The 16,287-nt window shown below is 38.0% G+C and overlaps 1 pseudogene; it reads right to left on the bottom strand.

The window, feature by feature from the left end:
• Positions 1-5,371: 5,371 nt before the first annotated feature.
• Positions 5,372-7,274, bottom strand: LOC126061352 (protein Red-like; annotated as a pseudogene).
• Between the last annotated feature and the right edge of the window lie 9,013 nt (positions 7,275-16,287).

The following is a 16,287-nucleotide window of genomic DNA, read 5'->3' on the forward strand; positions in this document are numbered from 1 at the left end:
TCAATTTCTTGATCTTTAGCCTTAGTGGTTGGTGCATAAATTTGAATAATAGTCCTATTAACTCATCTTCCTTGTGGGTGTATGGATATTATCCTATCACTGACAGCATTGTACTTCAGGATAGACCTTGAAATTTTCTTTTTGTGGAAGAATGGATACCATTCCTGTTCAGTTCATCATTCCCTAAATAATGGACCAAATGATTGTCTGATTCAAAATGGCCAATCCCAGTCCATTTCAGCTCATTAATGCCTAGGATACTGAAGTTTCATTTTTGACAACTTACAATTTTCCTAGATTCATTCTTCATACATTCTACATTCTGATTATTAATGAATGTTTGCACCTGTTTCTCCTCATTTTAAGTTGTGCCATATCAATAAATGAAGGTCCCAAAACTTTAACTCTATCCATATTATTATGGTTTAGTCTACTTTGAGGAGGCAGCTTCTCCCCCCATCATATCTTGAGTATCTTCCAACCTGAGGGCTTATCTTCTGGCACTATATCAGACAATGTTCCACTGTCATTCATAAGGTTTTCACTGGCTAATTTTTTCAGTAGACTGCTGGACCCTTCTTCCTGATCTGTCTTAGGAAGCTCCGCTGAAACCAGAAAACTGACAGGCACGTGGTGGTGCGGCCCTGTAGGACACAGTAATACTGCCCAATAGGCTTTCCAAGGCTGTAATCTTTATGAACCCCATGCTTCTTTCAGTTTGTTGTACTGTGGTGGCTTGCATGTTGCTATGATGCTTCCTCACAAGTGGAAAAATAAGCAACATCATGATAAATGTAGAAAATATTGAAGTTGACAAGGATTTCAACATTCATGGAAGCAGCGGTCAAAAAGTCAAACAACATATTACACTGGGCAAATCTGCTCCAAAAGACCTCTTTAAAGTGTTAATAAGCAAAGATGTCACTTTGAGGACTGAGATGCGCCTGACCCAAACCATGGTATTTTCAAGTATAGTGATCAAGAGCTCAGCTGCTAGCCAAAGATCGGCAGTTCAAATCCACCAGCCACTCCTCGGAAACACTATGGGGCAGTTCTACTGTATTCTATTGGGTCGCTATGAGTCAGAACTGACTAGACGGCACCTAATGACAACCACAACATATGTGTGCAAGGCTAGACAGTGAATAAGGAAGATCAAAGAAGAATTGATGCCTTTGAGTTATGGTGTTAGCAAAGAATATTGATTATTCCATGGGCTGCCAGTAGAACAGACAAATCTCTATTGGAAGAAGTACAACCAGAATGCTCTTTAGAAGCAAGGATGGTGAGACTTCGTCTCATGTACTGTGGACATGTTATCAGCAGATACCAGTCCTTGGAGAAGGACACCTCACTTGGTAAAACAGAGAGTATGCGAAAGTGAGAAGATCCTCAGTAAGATGGATTGATACGGTGGCTGCAACAAGGGGCTCGAGCATAACAGCAGTTGTGAGGATGACACAGGACCAGGCACTGTTTCATTCTGTACATAAGGTTGCTGTGAGTCAGAACACACTTGATGACATCTAACCACCAGAACAACAGCAATCCTTAGGGAAGCCTACTGCAATATCTTTCTCCCATGCATCAGTTGGTAGGTTTCAACCACCAACCTTTCAATTAGCAGCCGAGTTCTTTAACCACTACACCACCAAGGATTCATGCTGCTGGCCAAGCAGAGGGTAAATTATCACAGTCATTTTCATAGCAATACTATGCCGCCTTTCCCTTGAAGTAATATGTCTTCTCAGGGAGTTTAAGTCCCAACTCCTCTCCTCCCAGCAGTGTAGGGAGCAGTGCCCAACATGTGTCTAGTGGTTTGAAGTGCCTATTCAGTAGGACAGTGACTTCCTGTCTTATACTTGGTTCTCTAAAGAACAAAACCAAGGAAGCATATAAGTATATAGATAGATTTGTTTCAAGGAAATGGCTCACATGGTTTAAGAGGCTGGAAAGTCCCCAGTCCAGGAGTCGGGATGGAGACTTCTCTTGATTCACGTAGCTGTAGGGGCTGGTGAACCCAAGACTGGCAAGTCAGACTGCAGGCCTCTTGCTCAAAGACTGCTGAGGCTGATGAACACCAAGACTGGTAGGTAAGCTGCTAGCTCAAGCCCCTAGAACTGGAGGTCAGGTGAACAGGAAGGAACCAGCTGCAGAATCCAGAATGAGCTTTCAAAGACACCTCCCCAACTTGTGCTTAATATACAAGATCCTCCCTGATGTCTCTGCCTTCTTGCTTCATCTGCCTGCCATAATGGCTTCCAGGACTAGGATGTCCTTTCCTCTTTGAATACCCTAATTCACCATCCTGACCGTGTTATGGTTTTGGGGTCATTCCATCCTCAGTCCATAGGTGTGCACCTCTCTCCTTTTCCTATTCAGGCCCACAGGTCTTACAACGTCCACCTCCTGCCTACTGGGGAACCCAGGCAAGTGGGCTGACCTCCATCCCCAGGCAACTTTTACCTTCTGGCCCCAAATAACAGTTTCGGTCTGATAGGTTCACTTCCAATAACTAATGCTTCCCTTTGGCCTGGCTAATGAAGCACAGGAAGAGATCACAGAAAATATAGAGAGTAATGTCTTACCAAATTGATATGGATGAATTCCAAATTTTGAGTCCCAACCACTTAAGACTGTCCAGGATCATTTTACCAATTGATTGTTCTGCTGATTGGGCAGGTCACATATCTTTTTTCCTGATCAGTGCTAAAATTCTCCCATTATCTCATCCTCATTTTCACTGTTCATGGTTGTTTACCATAAATGATCCTAAACCAGGGTTAAAAATATTTCATACAATCCGCGGACACGCTTTTAATTCAGTGCTAAAGTTACTCCTGAGGTTCACCCTTCAGGCAAAGATTAGACAGGCCCATAAAACAAACAGTAATATACCTAGCTCAACCAATGTATGAGACTAAATGGACACACCAGCCCAGGGAAAGAATGAGAAGGCAGGAAAGGACAGGAAAGCTGGACATATGAAAATGGGGAACCCAAGTTTGAGAAGGGGAGAGTGCTGACACTTCACAAAGTTTGCAACCAATGTCAGAAAACAATATGTGTATTAACTGGTAAATGAAAAAACTAATTTGCTCTGTAAACCTTCATAAAACACAACAGAAAAATATTTCATATAAAGGATTATTTCTAGTATATATCATTAGCTATATTAGATCATCCTCCATCCCATTGTCCAGTATTGAGAAAGAAATGGATCACAGTCCAGGTGCTTTAACTCCTTCCTCCACACTGGGTATAAGGGCATGACCCTAGCAAGATTTATGTCCTGGAAGAGGTAAAAATCACTCTTTATTTGAAGTTTTAGCAAAAGTGCCTTAGAAAAGTAGCATTCGAGGGCCCTATCATGTATTGTGGACTAACAAAGAAACTTAAATTCTTTCAAACTTCAGAATCTTATAAATGATTGTTCTATTATTTCAGTGATATAAATGCATGCATTATCATTGGGCTATATCAAACATTATTAGTCTATTAATGATATTAATGTCAAAATTGACTGTTAGAAAGATAAGTTCTATCAATTATTATGGCTTTCTTTTTGTCACAACGAAACTAAGTCAAATAAGATTGTGTATCTTCCTTGATGCTAAGAGAGAATTTTTATTAATTCAAATAAAATTTCAATCTTTAGGTGTTTATAAGAATCATTTTGAATAAATTTGGTGATAGGAATTTATATTTACATCTTCAGTGTGACACAGATAAGATTGTTTGATGCATGAAACAGCAATAATTCACAATTCATGTCCTCGAAATAATTCTAATACAAATATGTAAATAACACAGAGGACATCATTTAAAAGACAACCCTGTGGAAAATCATAATTTACTTGAACAAGAATCTTTTATAATCACATGAAATTCACTGGGATAAATAAAAAGAACAAATAATTAATTCAGTACCAGAGCTTACATGATGTTAGAAATGAATGAAATAAATGAAAACACTCTATGCAATACAATCAAATAACAAACAGAAATATTTACTTAAAACTATTGTGGCATCAACCTAATCAATTTCTTTGTCAACACTATGAAAAATAGGTGATGGTCCAATAAATTTGAAGCCACTTTTTGAGTAGCATACATAATATTCACAAAGCAATATTTTTTTTATTAACTTTTATTGAGCTTCAAGTGAACATTTACAAATCAAGTCAGTCTGTCACATATAAGTTAATATACATCTTACTCCTTACTCCCACTTGCTCTCCCCCTAATGAGTCAGCCCGTCCAGTCTCTCCTTTCGTGAAAACTTTGGCAGCCTCCAACTCTCTCTATCCTTCCATCCCCCTCCAGACAGGAGATGCCAACACAGTCTCAAGTGTCCACCTGATATAATTAGCTCACTCTTCATCAGCATCTCTCTCCTACCCACTGTCCAGTCCCTTTCATGTCTGATCATTTGTCTTCGGGAATGGTTACTGTCCTGGGCCAACAGAAGGTTTGGGGACCATGACCGCCAGGATTCCTCTAGTCTCAGTCAGACCATTAAGTATGGCCTTTTTATGAGAATTTGGGGTCTGCATCCCACTGATCTCCTGCTCCCTCAGGGGTTCTCTGTTGTGCTCCCTGTCAGGGCAGTCATCGGTTGTGGCCGGGCACCAACTAGTTCTTCTGGTCTCAGGATAATGTAGGTCTCTGGCTCATGTGGCCCTTTCTGTCTCTTGGGCTCTTAGTTGTCGTGTGACCTTGGTGTTCTTCATTCTCCTTTGCTCCAGGAGGGTTGAGACCAATTGATGCATCTTAGATGGCCGCTTGTTAGCTTTTAAGACCCCAGACGCCACATTTCAATGTGGGATGCAGAATGTTTTCATAATAGAATTATTTTGCCAATTGACTTAGAAGTCCCCTTAAACCATGGTTCCCAAACCCCCGCCCTTGCTCCGCTGTCACAAAGCAATATTAATGAGTTTCTTTTGAAAACTTTATAGAAATATTTCTCTGAGTACTTCTTTGGGACTATGCATGCTATATTTTTACACAAATAACACGTGCCTTCTACATTTGTTTGCCAATTGTGCCCTCCCCCCGGGAGGTATTTTTGTAAGCATGCTATGCTAATTTTTTTACAATGACATGTAAAAAAAAAGTGGCTTAGTGGTGCTTATGAAAATACCTTGTGGGGGCAGGAGCGGTTGGCAAACAAATGTAGAAGGCACACATTAATTATGTATGAATATGGTAATAAATGTGGTGTGAAAAATATAAGGGTATAGTACCAAAAACAGTATACTAAAAAGCATTTGCTGATTTCAGAAAAAAAGTGCAAGTATGAATAGAGTTGAGCTTTTTTTTTTGCAGATTAACCAATTGTAGGGTAATATATATTTTATATATTCATTCATAAAACAAGAATATCTTGCAGTCTTTCTGGGAATTGCCAAGAGAAAAAGCAGCGAGGAACACAGCTTTGTGGAGATTCTTCCTGGAGGTGGAACTGGAGATTAGTGTTTTGGTTTTTTTTTACCTCAATACCAGGAGCTTCCATTTTCTTCTCCTTGATGATTGTGCTAATCTTCCACTGGTGATCAAAAAAAAAAAAAATCAAGCTCTGCCTTATTATTGGTTTCTTTGAAGCACTTAATTTTCTACCCTTTTTTTAGGTATCTTGATGCCATACCGATGTCTTGGGCAAAGCCTCTTCATTTTTCATATACTAGTTAGTGAAGTCCTAGTGACCTAGGAGCCCTTCTTTTTGCACTTATCCATTTTGCTATAATCTACGTCCTCATCACTGTCCACAGCCAAGTCACCCATTGTGGCTGGGTAGCACCCTGCATAACTGTTGGACATGCCGAAGAAATCTATCAGTTGCTTTTTGTCCCCTTGCTTCCTCAGCAATTGGTTGCCTTCACAGCTAGTAAACCCGGTAAACTTGTCATTGATGGACTGAAATCAACTCTTTGACAGACTCAGGTCCTTTGTTGATGTTAATGGGCTCATCATCCACTTTTGGCTTCACATAGTAGTGGTGCTTCTTCTCTTCCTTTCTCCATCTAGCTCCCACTTTCAATCTAGATCTTGCTCTCAGCTATGGTCTCCATTTTGCTCTGGATCATATTCAAGATATTTCTCCTACTCCTTGTACTGAGGTGAAGATATCTTGGTTATAAAAACAAAACAAAAAACAAACTCTTTGTCGTCGTGACTCCAATTCATAGTGACCCTATAGGACAGAGTAGGTCTGCCCTATAGGGTTTCCAAAGAGAGGCTGGTTGATGTATAGGAACTGCCGACCCTTTTGGCTAGAGGTTGAGCTCTTAGCCACTGTGCCACCAGTTCTCCATCTGGCTATAGAGGCTGTGTAATCTTCAGCATCTTCAAAAATTTTCATATTGGCCTCAAGAGGTTTCTTCCCTTCCAGCTTTCCTTGGTCTTTCTTCTTGAGCTTCTCATTGCAGGCCCTCTTACTAAGGTAGCAAAGGATCTGGGTGAGCTTACTGATGACAATGCCATTTGTGGTCAGTGTGGTATGGACTTCTATTTTGGGACAATCAGCCTTGCTGCAGATTAGAGTGAGGGGCATGTCCATGTCAGCATACTTGTCATCCAACTCCACCACATAGGCCATGTGGCCAGGCAGGAACAGCTCTTTGATATTGTTGTATGCTTTGCTTCAGAAGAGTATGGGAAAACATTGCGGGCCAGACATATTTTAAATTCAGTCTTATTCTCAGGATCCTCATCTTTCTTGGTTCCTTTCTGAAATTTTTCCATCAATTCCTCCTCCTCTTTCTCTTTGCCAGGATTATCAGCTCCAATCTTTTCAAGTAGAGCAAAAATCTAAGCCTTTCACTGAATGGGTATGTTCCATGTCACCATCTAAGAATTTGGACTCCTGGATCAACTGTTTTCTCTCCTCTGAGTGAAGATCTGTCTGCTTCAGCTGTGGGGCCCACAGCCCTGTAGTTAGCTGTGGTACTTAATCAACTCAATTCCCTTGTAATCTTTGTTCCCATCACCTATACATTCCTTGGCATGGTCCTAGTATATCTGTGCTAGCTCCTACTCTCTCTAAATTTTTTCATTGTCCTAGGTTGGCATAATAACTCTCCCTTTTTCTCCTTCATGCAGCTGGGTCTTCACCCTCAGTGTACTCCAGAGGTATCTAAGGGTAATGTGACTTCAAGGGCCATGCAGAGGTGGGTCATGAAAAGCTTCCTGAAGTTTTCATTGGTGATTTTTGGTTGGTGGAAAGATTGAGGATTATCCACATTGCAGATATCTGGGGCCAATGGGCCCATTTTGGTCTGACATTTTGTCCACAGTGTTTCAATGCCAGCAAAGACTTAGGCTCCCAGACTAGCCTCTTACAACTAGGGTAAGAAGGGTTTAGTTCACTTAAATAATAAAAAATATTTCAATTTTTCTTCAAAAGTTTACTTTTGAAGAAAAATTTACTATACACCTATTATGGATCAGACTCTATTTTGGTCACTAGGATATAATGAAAAATATGAAATATAAAATTCCTACTCTTTCAGCATAAATTCCATCAGATATTATGGAAAATTGAATATAAGCAATCTCTAAAAAAGAACAGATCAGAGAAAATATCTGTGCAGGGAAATCATATAAGGAGATATAATAGACAGAGATTTTTGGACTATTTTAAAACTAAGAGAGAGGAAAGCTCTTCTGAGATGGTAGCTTTTAAGCTGAGAGTTGAATGTCTCGAAGTTGGCACCACAAATCATTACAACCAGAAGGAATATAAAGGCCCTAAGGGGAAAACAAGTTTAACGTATTCAAGGTACTGAAATAAAGCTGGTGTGGCAAAAGCAAGGGAAGCTACTATAAAGAGATAGGAGATAAAAGTATACGCAGTCTTTATAAGCCAGGGAGAGAATAATATTTCACTATATTCTTGGAGTAAACAGAATTATATTAAAAATTTAGCAAGATAGTGACAATATTTTTTTAATAAACTAACTTCACAATTATTTACTATTTTCAACTTTTTTTTTTCCAACACGTTTCCTTTTCATTCTTCCTTTTCTCCTTTGTATGTCTACCTGCCTACCTAGCTAGATAACTCTTACGCGCACTTACAAAGAGTGAAAGGCTTGAATTATTTTATCTTTGTTTATTTTTTAAGTTATGGATATAAGATAGGAGAAAAGTCAAAAACAAGAGAAGATAAACATATTTAAGGTTAAAGTGAATGCCTCCTTGTCAGAGGAGAAAGATTTGGCAATCAGCTCCTATAAAAATTGCAGCCTAGAAAACCCTATAAGGAAGTTCTGCTTTGTCACATGGGATCACTATGAATCCAAATTAACTCTACAGCATCTAACAACAATATATCAGGATTAGAAAATGAATTTTCTAAAACAATCATATTATATTCATTTGCTGTAGCTATGTGAAGATTTAGCACACATTTAGCAGTTTAAGGCTTAAAATGGCAAGCATTATTATCTTACAATTTGTAGGAGTCAGAAGCTGGAGCAGTGCTTACCTACATCCACTGCTCAAGTCTTCACAACTGGAAACCTGAATGAGGAAGGATTCACTTCCAGGCTCCCACAGGTTGTTGGCAGAACTTATTTCAATATCTGACAGCTTACTTCTTCAAACACAGACATAATTTCTTGTCTCAGTCTTCCATGGCTGAGTCTTATGTAACAAAATATAACAAAATCATTGGAGTAAAGCCCAATCACCATTGTCTTATTTTTTAATCAAGGGGAAATAAATCGTATAACTTCTGCCATAAAACATAATTTAATAGAGGGCGTGAGATCTGATCACCTTTACCATATTTTATTGATTTTCAAGGGCATATTGCACGATGAAAGGAAAAGGTCATTGAAAAGACAGAGAAAAAAAAAAAGACCAAAATAGGTGTCAGAAGAGACTCTGAAACTTACTCTTAACATAGAATAGTTAAAGCAAATGGAAGAAATGATGAAGTAAAAGAGCTTAACAGAAGATTTCAAACAGCAATTTGAGAAGGCACAGTAAAGTATTATAATAAAATGTGCAAAGACCTGGTGTTAGAAAATCAACGGAAAAAACTTACTCAGTATTCCTCAAGCTGAAAGACATGAAGGAAAAATTCAAGTGCTGAGTTGCAATATTGAAGGATTCTATGCTCAAAAAATTGAACAAAGGAAGCATCAAAGAAAGATTGAAGGAATTCACACAGTCACTCTACCAAAAAGAACTGGTCGACTTTCAAACATTTCAGGAGGTAGCATATAACCACGAACTAATAGTATTGAAGGAAGAAGTCTAAGCTTCATTGGTGAGAAACAAGGCTCCAGGAACTGACAGAATACCACTGAGATTTTTCTGCGAATAGTTGGGATGCTGGAAGTGCTCACTCATCTATGCCAAAAACTTAGGAAGACAGCTACCTGCCCAACTGACTGGATGAGATCCATATGCATGCTTATTCTAAAGAAAGGTAATTAAATGGAATGCAAAAATTATCAAAGAATATCATTAATATCACATGCAAGTAAACTTTTGCTGAAGAAAATTCAAAAGTGTTGCAGCAGTACATCAACAAGGAACTCCCAGAAATTCGAGGAAGATTCAGAAGAGATGTGGAATGAGGAACATCGTTGCAGGTACCAGATGAATCTTGACTGAAAGCAGAAAATACCAGAAAGATGCTTACCTGTGTTTTATTGACTATGGAAAGGCATTTGGTTGTATGGATCATAACAAATTATAGACAAAATTTTGAAGAATGAGAATTCCAGAACACTTAATGGTGCTCATGCAGAGCCTATACATACACCAAGAAGCAGACATTCGAACAGAACAAGGGGGTAATGTAAGGTTTAAAGTCAGGAAGGGTGTGTGTCAGGATTGTACCTTTCACCATACTTATTCAATCTGTATGCTGAGCAAAAAATCCAAGAATCTGGAATGTCTGAAGAAGAATGTGGCATCAGGGTTAGAGGAAGATTCCTAACAACCTGCAATATGCAGTGACACAAGCTTGCTTTCTGAAAGTTAAGAGGCCTTGAAGCACTTACTAATGAAGATCAAAGACTTCAGCCTTCATTGTGCATTACACCTTAACAAAAAATTAAAAACTCTCACAACTGGATCAATAAGGAACATCATGATAAATGGAGAAAAGACTAAAGTTGTCAGGGCTTTCATTTTACTTGGATCGACAATCAGCGCCTGTGGAAGCAGTAGTCAAGAAATCAAAACGTCTTGCATTGAGTAAATCCACTGTAAAATTCCTCTTTAACGTATTAAAAAGCAAAGATGCCAATGTGAGGAATAAAGTGACCCTGACCAAAGCCATGGTATTTTCAATTGCCTCACATGTGTGCAAAACCTCATCAATGAATAAGGAAGCCTGAAGAAGAATTGATTTGTGGTGGTGGTGAAAAATATTGATTATACCATGGACTGCCAAAAGAACAAATTTTTCTTAGAAGTACACTCAGGATGCTCCCTAAAAGAGAGGATGGTGAGACTTTGTACAACCTCTCAGGAGGACAAGTTCTTAGAGATGAACATCATGCTTGGTAAAGTAGAGGGGTCAGGGAAAAAGAGGAAGACCCTCAAGGAGCTGGGTTGACACAGTGCCTTCAATAATGGGCTCAAACATAACAATGATTGTGAGGATGGCACAGGACTGGGCAGTATTTCATTCTGTTGTACATAGGATCTCAATGAGCTAAAATGGACTAGATGGCTCCTAACAACACAACATTGATTAAAAACAAATCACAGATCCTACCCACACTGAAGTGAGGGGATTATACAGGGTATAACACCAACAGGCTGATATCATGGAATCATCATATAAAACTGCCTATCATGCATTTTTGGTATTCCCAATAATTTTATGTGACAACCTCTAACATCCTGAAGTTGTTATTATTGTTTGTAGGTGCTGTGAAGTTGGCCCTGACTCATAGTGACCCCATGTACAATAGAAAGAAATATTGCCAAGTCCTGTACCATCCTCACAATCATTGTATGTTTGAGCCCATTGTTGCATTGTCAACCCATTTCATGGAGGGTCTTCCTCTTTTTCTTTTCTGTCATTTTATTGTGCTGTGGTGGCTTGCATGTTGCTGTGATTCTGGAAGCCATGCCACTGGTATTTCAAATAACAGCAAGGTCACCCATGGTAGACAGGTTTTAACAGAGCTTTCAGACTAAGACAGGCTAGGAAGAAGGACCTGGTGATCTTCAGAAAAAAAAAAAAAAATTGGCCAGTGAAAACCTCAAGTTACTAGTGGGATTAAAAACCAACATGGGAACCCCCTAACAAGACCATACTGTATGAATACTATACACACCATGATGCAGGTGTTGTAAAGACATGCATTTTTTTTAGTTACTGAGAGCAGTGTGCTAAAATCTATCCTGTTTCTGGATTTGTCTTTTTCTACTTTTTAAGTTCTGTCAAATTTTGCTTTTTTATATTTTGAAGATATATTATTAACTGTATGCAAACTTGCAATTGTTTTATCTTCTAGAGTTGAGCTGAAATTATTATAATGCTGCTGTCTTCTTTAGTAATATTTCTTGTCTTAAGATCTATTCTTTTCCTGTATTAGAAGAGTTATAAAAATATATTTGGGTTACTGTTTTTTAATCTTTGTATTTTCATATTTGAATTATATCAGGTACAAACACATAAAATTGCAATGTTGATTAGCTTTGATTCAATTGGAGTTTTCAGTGTACTTACATGTAATGCAATTTCTGACATAGTTTAGTTTAAGTCTAGCATGTTCCTGTTTGCTTTGTATTCATATCAGGTGTTATTCTTTAATTCTCATTTATTACATTATTTTGGTATAATCAGATTCAATATGTGTGTGTATTCCATTGTTCTTTAAATTGTCTTTTTAATTTTACATTTCTATATAGATCCTACACAAGTTTAGCAGTTTAAGATTAAAGTCGAATATGCATCCTTGAATTATGACAGTCTAATTTAAATTAGTACTTACACTATGTTCCAAAGAATGCAATAACTTTAAAACAGTTTAATTGCATTTCACCCCATTCCTGGCTATGGTTATATTTGTGTTCTTTACTTTTATGTCCCTTATAAATCAGTGAAGCCATTTAAACTTGGGCTTTATTTTATTGGGAGTTTTTTTAATGATATTTTCAATCTCTCCTTTCCTTACAGGTCTGTTCATATTTTCTACCTCTGTGTGTGTTAGTTTAGGTAGGTAGTGTGTTTCCAGAAATTCGTTTTAAATTTTAAAATTTATTGGAGTACAGTTTTTCATAGTGCTCTGTTATGATCCTCTTTATGTCCGCTGAATCTGTTGTAATGTCTCCAATTTCATTTCTTATTTTGGTTATTTGCATCATCTCATTTTTTTCCTTTGTCAGTTTGGCCAGAGGTTTGCCAATTTTATTGATCGTCTCAAAGAATCAACTTCTTGTCTTATTGATTCTTTCTATCGTTTTTATGTTTTCTATTTCATTTATTTCTGCTCTGATCTTTATTGTTTCCTTTCTTCTTCTTCTTTATTTTTCATTTTTGCCTCCGTTTCTATTTATTCAAGGTTTGGGGTTAAGTTATTGATTTTGGACTTTTCTTTTTTAATGTAATCACTGACTGCTATAAATATCCATCTGAGCACTAATTTTACTGTTTTCCAATGATTTTGGTATAATGCCTTTTCATTCATCCTCTTTAGATTCTAAGTATTTTTAATTTCTCTTTGATTTCCTCTATGACCCAATAGTTTTTAGAACATGCTATTTGTTTTCTATGTGTTTAATTTATATTCCTTGTTTTTCTGGTTATTGATGGCTAGTTTCATACCACTGTGGTCAAATAGAGTACTTTGTATAATTTCAATCTTTTTAAATTTATGAAGCCTGTTTTGTGGTCTAAAATATGGTCTATTCTGGGGAATGTTCCAAGTGCATTGGAAAAGAATGTGTATTGTGCTGCTGTTGGGTGGACTGTTTTATAAATGTCTACAATGTCTATCTAGTTAATACTGTTATTTTTATGTTTCATATTATTTATTGATTTTCTATCTAGTTGTTCTGCCCATTGTCAAAAATGATATGTGAAGATCACCTACTATTATAAATCTGTCTATTTCTACCTTCAATTCTGTTAGAGTTTATTTTATAGATTTTGGAGCTCTGGCATTGGATGAATAAACATTTCTAATTGTTATGTCTTCTTTATGAATTGACCTTTAATCATCATATAATGTTCTTCTTCATCTCTTATAATGGATTTTGTCTTAATGTCTATATTATCAGATATTGACATTCCTGAGATGGGGCCAAGATGGTGGAGTAGTCAGGTGCTTCATGTGATCCCTCTTGCAACAAAGACCCAAAATAAACAAGTGAATAGATTATATGTGACAATCTAGGAGATCTAAACATCAAAATCAAGGCTGAGGAGTCAGACCAAGGGCCAGGGGGAGGGAGACAGAGTTCAGAAGCAGCAAGGAGTTACCAGACCTAACCTGGCGGGAACTGGCACTCTGCAGGGTGGATTTCCTGGTGTGCACAGTGACGCAAACAGTGGCACTTGGGACACATTTTCCACATTGGGAGAGACCAAGGAGTGGAGAGTCCACACAACCCTCCAAAACCAGTTAAAAGTGGGACTCAATCAGCAAAAGACAAGTACATGCATCTAACCAACTGTGTGGATGAAAACCACCCTCTGTGGGAAGAACCTGTCTTCCATTTACCTGCCCTCTCCCAGCTCTGTATCAGTTCCTGGGCCAGCTTCAGCAATTGCTGCATCCCCTGGGCTGAAAGTAGGACCCATCACTTGGCCTGAACCATTCTCTCAGCTCTGGAGAGAAAACAAATTAACAAACAGGAGAAGGTAATCTGTTGGCTTCCCTAAGCCAGAAACTCAGGGCAGACACAGTCCCTTTGCCTAGGTACAGGCATAAGTGGTCTGTAAGCTTTGAATGCCTTTCACCTATGCATAGACCTGTGTGTGGGCCCATTGCAACAGCATAGGCCCTCGTTAGCACAGTACAACAGGGTACGTACCTGAAGCCTATTTTCAACTATATCAGCTGTAAGGTAGAGTGGCAGATTTGTGATATTTGACACCCCTCTGCTCGTTAAGCAGGGTCCTCACCTACGCACATCAGCGGCCTGAGGACTGCTTGCTCCATTCATGCCAGCTAGCCACCCATAAGAGGTATCCAAGAATAAGTGGTGCCTACTTTTTTTTTACCAGTCCTTACAGCCAATAACATTGGGCACCCATAGTCTGGATGCAAAATCCTCACACCTACGTGCTCTAGGATAAGGACACACTTTCCTCTCACTCAGGGGCAGATGTCAGTCCCCTGCCTTGCTCAGTGCATGACCCCCTACTGAAGCCAGATATCTATGACTATTCCAATCACACTGCCTGTCTAGGGCTGTAGGTGAGAGCCTGCACTACCCTCTTGGTGACCAACTACCCGGGCACCTGAACTGAATCCATACAAGAAAAGTAAAGGGACTCCTAGGGTCTCATACCTAGTAAGAACTCTAACCACTTGGTGACAGGACGTGAGAGCTTCAAAGATGCCAAAAATCTAACTAGATCACAGGACCAGCCTATTTGGGCATATTAAAGCAAAACAACACAAGAAACTAGGACACACTAAGCAATCATAAAATAAATAAATATAATAATTTATTGATGGCTTGGAGACAACAGTCAATACCAAATCGCATAAAAAGGCAGACCATAATTTGCTTCAGCAAGCTCCAAAATGAAAAATTCAAGAAACCTTCTGAAGGAAGAGAATATCTCGGAATTAATGGAGGTAGAATTCAAAATATTAATATACAGAGCTCTTCAAGAGGTTAGGAAGGAGATCAGGCAAAATGCAGAACAAGTCAAGGAACACAGAGAAAGCAATAGAGGAAGTTAAGAAGATTACAGAAGAGCCCAATGACAAGTTTAGCAGGCTTCAAGAACCCACAGACAGCACAGAAATCCAAAAGATTAACAATACAATTGCAGAATTAGACAATTCAATAGAAAGTCATAGGAGCTGAACTGAGGCAATGGAAGTAAGAATTAGTGAGATGGAAGATGAAGCACTTGACACCAACTTATATGAATAAAAATCATATAAAAGAATTTAAAAAAATGAAGAAACTCTAAGAATTATACCAGACTCTATCAAGAGGAATAACCTACGAGTGATTGGAGTACCAGAATGGGGAGGGGGGAGAGAAAAATAGAAAATACAAGATAATTGTTGAAGATTTGTTGGCAGAAAACTTCCCTTATATCATGAAAGATGAGAAGATACTTATCCAAGATACTCATCCAAACCCACAAAAGGTAGATTCCAAAAGAAAGTCACTAATATATATTATACTAAAACTTGCCGAAACCATAGAAAGAATTTTAAGAGCAGCTCATTATATAGGATTGCTATAAGCCAGAATTGACTTGATGGCAGCAGGATGTTTTTTTAGGGATAAACAAAAAGTCATCTACAAAGAAGAGTCAATAAGACTAAGCTCGGACTACTCAGCAGGCACCATGCAGGCAGGAAAGCAATGGGATGACATATGTAAAACATTGAAGGAAAAATTTCCCCGCCAAGAATTATATATTCAGCAACACTATCTCTCAAATATGATGCCAAAATTAGGACATTTTCAGATAAACATAAGTTAAGGAAATTTGCAAAAACCCAAACCAAAACTACAAGAAATACTAAAGGGAGTCCTCTGGTAAAAAAATCAAATAACATCAGATAACATCCCAAGGCTAGAACACCTGACAGAACAACCAGATGTCAACCCAGGTAGGGAAGTCACAACTAAATCAAAGCTAAAACACTGAAAATAGGGAAACAGAAATGTCAATATGTAAAAGTTGACAACATAAAAACAAAAAAGAGGGACTAAATAATGTATTCATAGATCTTTCATATGGAGAGAAAGTCAAGGTGATATATAAAAAAATTAAAAATTGTTTAAACTTAGAAAAATAGGGGTGAATATTAAGGTAACCACAAGGGAAACTAAAAACTCTACACATCAAAATAAAAACAAGAAAAACGTAAAGTCTCAGCAAATACAAAATAAAAAAACAATGAAAGGGATGAAAAGAAAATGACTCAGCACAGAAAACTGTTACAAAGAAACCAACAACAACACTCACACACGAAAAATACATCAAAATGACAGCACTAAACTCATATCTCTCAATAATTGCACTGAATGTAAATAAATTAAATGCACCAATAAATAGACAGACAGTGGCAGAATGGATAAAAAGAAAATGACCTGTCTATATGCTGC

Source organism: Elephas maximus, chromosome 18 (genome assembly GCF_024166365.1).
Source record: "Elephas maximus indicus isolate mEleMax1 chromosome 18, mEleMax1 primary haplotype, whole genome shotgun sequence".
Classification (NCBI taxonomy): domain Eukaryota; kingdom Metazoa; phylum Chordata; class Mammalia; order Proboscidea; family Elephantidae; genus Elephas; species Elephas maximus.